This window comes from Mytilus edulis, chromosome 1, assembly GCF_963676685.1.
Source record: "Mytilus edulis chromosome 1, xbMytEdul2.2, whole genome shotgun sequence".
Taxonomy (NCBI): domain Eukaryota; kingdom Metazoa; phylum Mollusca; class Bivalvia; order Mytilida; family Mytilidae; genus Mytilus; species Mytilus edulis.
The window spans coordinates 94285179-94290656 of record NC_092344.1 but is presented as its reverse complement, the minus strand read 5'-3'; the positions used below and the strand labels follow the sequence as shown (position 1 = coordinate 94290656).

The 5478-nt window shown below is 31.8% G+C and overlaps 1 long non-coding RNA gene across 1 annotated transcript; it reads right to left on the bottom strand.

Annotated features, from left to right (window-relative positions):
• Positions 1–380: 380 nt before the first annotated feature.
• On the bottom strand, positions 381–5076 carry LOC139520158 (uncharacterized). Its single transcript, XR_011663831.1, has 3 exons — positions 4968–5076; positions 2621–2698; positions 381–895 (listed from the first exon to the last, which is right to left on the bottom strand). It is a non-coding gene; the product is annotated as an uncharacterized lncRNA (long non-coding RNA).
• Positions 5077–5478: the final 402 nt, after the last annotated feature.

Sequence of the window (5478 nt, the reverse complement as noted above, 5' to 3'; positions counted from 1 at the left end):
AAATTAAGGTCATCCCTCAAGAAATCTGATAAGCCATTATGACCAAAGTGTTAGAAACCATATCTGATATTCTTCCTCATTCATAATAACCTTCAATGATTACCGAACTGAACAAAGAAATAACACGATGGGTGTCGTATACGGTGCAGGAAATGTTTACCCTTCCAGAGCACCACATGATTTCACTCCCGGTTTTTAGTGGAGTTCGTGTTGTTTCTTATTTATCATTTATAACTGTTGATGTAAATGTCCTTTGGTTTTGTGAGTCTTTGTTTGCTCCATGGTTTTGATTGTTATTGTCTTAATAAATTAAAAAGTAAAATGAAGGTAAATATATGTTGTTTGATAAAGAATATATAATAAAAGATTATGTAAGCTGCTTAAATCTATATATTTTATTAGAATAAAAATGAAAATAACGAGAACTACAATAGTAAATTTGCGCGCATGTGTCAAACATATTTTGTGCTTATTAGAACACGGCTTTGTTTATAAGGCGAAATAATGACATCACATAAGATTGAGTATGAGTACCATGAAAAGAATATGTTGTTTCTATAATTATAGAAAACTTATTGACCAAATGACTACGACGATGCTGTTTTACCCGTTATGATATAATATCTCCAAAAGACATTTTGATGCAAAAAAACAAAGCAATATTTTAAAACATTTTTCACTTGATATCAGAATTAAAAAAGGCCTCCTTCATTATCTGACTTCGGTTTCTTTACTTTCTTTTTCTTTTGCCTTGGTTCTGCATTTGTATTTCCATGTGTACTTCCGGTGGTAGCGTTTTTCTTTCTGATGCTGCCGGGACAACAACACACGACATCATCGTCAGAACTGTCTTCGTCTCCACAATAAACACCACCGTCATCGCAATCACTCATATCTGTAAAAAGAAATCATTACTTATTCATTAACATAATTATGTAAAGATTAGTGAATAATATACAGAGAAAGCATGACTTTTAAATGACTGATGGTCTTTTGCACTTCTTTATAATTGAAATTTGTACATCGTTACAAATGACTTAAAGTTTACCGTTTAGAATCCTTGTTTTTGTTTTAGTTTGTTACCCCGATTTTGTTTTTTGTCCATGAATTTATGAGTTGTGAACAGCGGTATACTACTGTTGCCTTTATTTGCCAAAGGCCTGTATAAAAAATTATCGATAGGAAACACAAGTCTTGGAGAACTTCTTGAACAAATGTTACCATATCAATGTTGCATCACATAAACATTTTAGGATTTGTAAAAGTCTTCTATATTGTAGTATATTAAAGTAAAAGTAGAGCTAATTACTTTAATATAATTTAAAAAAAATTAAAAAAATAAGGCGTTGCCTGAACATGGCATTTCACTTTACCTGAACCAACATCTTTTTCTGTCGTTAACGGAGTATAAATTCAAAGGTGTGACCATGCCCGACTTTCATAGAAATAACACATCTCTTTGCAGATTAATAGAAAAAAAGGATGTTTATTTTTCTGTTTGTTTTGTGTGTCTTTTTGTTTTCTATATTGACACACATTGACGACTTCACCATTAAATCTATTACAATCGGGTTGTTTTTTTTCCCCAATTATCAATTTTCTATTTCTCAGCAGTAAAATATTCTCTGTTCCATCGTATTGTGTTTACATATATGACTTGATACGTTATGCTCGTGCATGTATACACTATACTGACTGTATATACAGAATTCGGCTTCTATTACAGAAACTGTTCCAACAGAGTCATGAGGAGGAAAGATTCAACATGACACTCTGTACATTTCATGGACACAATCATAAATTGGTTGATCTATACGATGCGTGTGTCAAAATTTATACCACGTCTTAGATTGTGGCTTTTCTGCTGAGTACCGAGTGTGAACTATTCCCGAATATGACTGTTAATAGGTATCAAAGGTACCATGATTATAATTTAGTACGCCAGGCGCGCGTTTCGTCTACAAACTGAGTGTAATTTTACATTGCTATAAGACGCGTCTCGGTATTGTTTACATCTAACATTCATGTATTTATTTTTGATGTTTCTTTTATGGTTTTGGTTTGATAATGTGTTAGGTCTTATACTTTGTAGTCCAAATAATTATAAAATAGCCTTTCAATACCAACATTGTCTTGCAAATTGTTTAATTTTAGTATGGTTTGGTGGTTTTCGTGTCGCCATCGGTGAACCATTGAAAGGCAATTATAGAAGATATGTAGCAAATTTAATATGAACATTCGTCTATCTTAAAGCCAAAACTGGAAAGATTTTATGTACAAAGATCAATTCTAGATAATAGACAATTGTGAAATAAAATGAAATCCATGGACGCCTTTTTAAAGATTCTAGTTATTGGAGTTTTAATACAACCACAACATTTCATAGAAGGAATCGACACTCAACAACATATCAAATATTATTCGGATACATAAGTTCGCTTTTGGAATATACAATTTGCGATAACGAGCTATTGGCTCATAGTTTTGAATGTAATAGGAATCAACACATCTGAACAGTCTGCATGAATTATCTATATTATGAATAGTACCTTTTGCATGCATAATAAATTAAACCAAATTGAATGTTTTCTGTGTAAGGAACAGTATACTATTTACATACCTGAACTGTTTTAAACCGGTCGTGTTGAGGAGTGGATTATTTTTAAGAGTAGAATAATTATATGTCAATGCCGCTATGCTGAAAAAACAACATTACAAATTACAATAATAATTCTGACTATATAACATTATCTCGATCTATGTTAGGATGATCTTTTAAAATGAATTAATTATCTATTATATCATACATTTCATTTAACATTTACAAATAATAGAGCTATTGGGAATAAAATGTATGTTGAATCAGAAAATATTCGTATACTCTGTATGTAGCTGTACCACTGAGCTTCTGTCGGTACCAACATAAATCCGACTTACTGGTGATGAGCTATGAATATGCATAGCTTTCTGAAACAGTAATTGAGTTTAAGAATAAACAAGCAAATGAGATCTTTAATAAGGAAATTAAAAAAGAAATAGTCTGTTCTGTTCAGTTACTGCTTTATTATGAATTGCTGTGTGTGATATATAGTGGTCAGTTTGTTTCCTAGCTGCAACGAGGCAAACTGCTGTTCCTAATGGTCTAATAGCTGTCAAAGTTCCCGAACTTCATTTTGATCGACTTACTTAATTAATTTTTGTTATGATAAAATAATATAGTATGATCGGTACATTTATCGGTTATGTTTATTCCCTTGTGTGACATATGACATCTTTTGCATTGTCGTTTTGTTTTTCTTGTTGCACTTAAGTGTTTTGTTGTTTCGTTGTTTTCTTCTGATAGTTGATGTTTTTTCCTCGGTTTTGGTGTGTAACCCGGATTTGTCTTCTCTCAATCGATTTATGACTTTCGAGCAGCGGTATACAACTGTTGCCTTTATTTGTTTGAAATGATGGGTGTTACTGGCATTGCCGACGACACATATTCTTTCGATAAGGATGTTTGTAGTTTTTTCAGGTTTTGTTTTATCTTTGATTTGACATGCAGTGTTGCCTATAATGTTATATTTAAGACATTTCATTCTGTTCAAGTTTAAAACGGTTTATTATCGAAGATTCATTATTTAGTTATATCAAAGTTATAATACCAGTATATGTTGTATTTGTGATTATTCCAAAACTACTTTGTTTTATTATCCGTTAATAATTTAAAATTGTGATGACACTGAGTTTTCAACTTTTGTAACAAAGACGTTGATGAGTGTTGTCATCTTTAAAAGAGGGATGAAAGATACCAAAGGGACAGTCAAACTCATAAATCTAAAACAAACTGACAACGCCATGGCTAAAAATGAAAAAAAAAACAACAGAAAAACAATAGTACACACGACACAACATAGAAAACTAAAGAATAAACAACACGAACCCCACCAAAAACTAGGGGTGATCTCAGGTGCTCCGGAAGGGTAAGCAGATCCTGCTCCACATGTGGCACCCGTCGTGTTGCTTATGTGATTACAAATCCGGTTAATAGTCTAATTCGGTAGGTCATATTCATGAAAGGGAAGGGGATTGTAGTTACGACGTAAGGAACATATCCGATATCATTTGTGAAACGGTTATTCCATAACGGTCAATCAGCTCGTGATGGCGTCCGTAAAATTTACGAAGGGATGATTTCAACTTCACCATTTGGAACTCTTGGTTTAGTAGCTTCCTTGTGAGCAGTAAACCTCTATCAAGAAAATCATGATAGGACATGCAAGCACGGGAATATCGTATCAATTGGGAGATATATACCCCGTATGCAGGTGCTGCTGGAATGTTGCTACTTAGAAATGGAAAGTTCACAATTAAAAAGCTGAAATCATCTCTTTTGTCGTAAAGTTTTGTTTTCAACCGACCCTCATTGTCAATTTCTAGATGTAAGTCAAGATATGAAGCCAACTTAACTGTATCTGTAGTATCCTTTATCTCTAGTTCGATTTGATAGATGCGTTCCACATAGTCACCAAATTTTGAATTGTTTAGTGAAAGAACATCATCTATAGAGCGGAAAGTAGAGTTAAAGGATATTGCTAACTTTTTAAGGTTCCTTTTTTTGTGAGATAGGTTCCCATGATTCAATTATTAATGCCTTTTTGTCATTTTGTTTTAAGTCTTCTTGATGAAGGAATACGAAAGTGGTTCGGACGCACCAAGTTGTGTCATTGTTATTAACAATATAGTTTATTTTCTTATTTTCCTGTATCCTTTAAAAACTATTTTAGTTAGACCTAAAGATAAAATTTGAATTGATCTTCTGAAACATTTATGCCCAATCGTTACTTAGTAATAAAATCTGTTAAGTCAATCAAATAATTCCTTATGAGGGCTCTAGCATAGCTTCTTGTTTACCTGCATAGATACGTCTAAATATGATAAATCAAAAATTGAATTATCTTCGTCTTAAACAATAATGGACTTACCGTGTCTGGATTACGAATGTCCGTAGATTGAAATGAATCTCAATTTAATTTCGAAAACAGATTGTCAATAAATTCTTTACTCAAAGGAATTCGTGATTTATGATCTCATGAATATTGCATTGGTTTGAAATGTTTCTCTCCGTGAAATAAGAAATATTACATATCACGATTGTTCATTTTGTTTTTTTTCATAAGCTAATAACGCAAATAAAATATGATATGTTTGTTTTGCAATCGGAAAAATAAATAACTAATAACATTATCAACAAAATGCTAATGATAGTGTACGAAAACCCTACATACTGAAAATAATTTTTAGTAAACTAAAATAAAAATAAAACTTATCGTTATAGTGGATATCATTCACTAGACTAAGTATATTCTATTCTATCTCCAAAAAAACTTCAACTAAACTGTTATGACTATAGATCACCGTATATCTATAAAAGGCTAAATTATGAAAAAATGTTTTATTTCAAAGAAAGATTATATTATTTATCTAATATGCGTT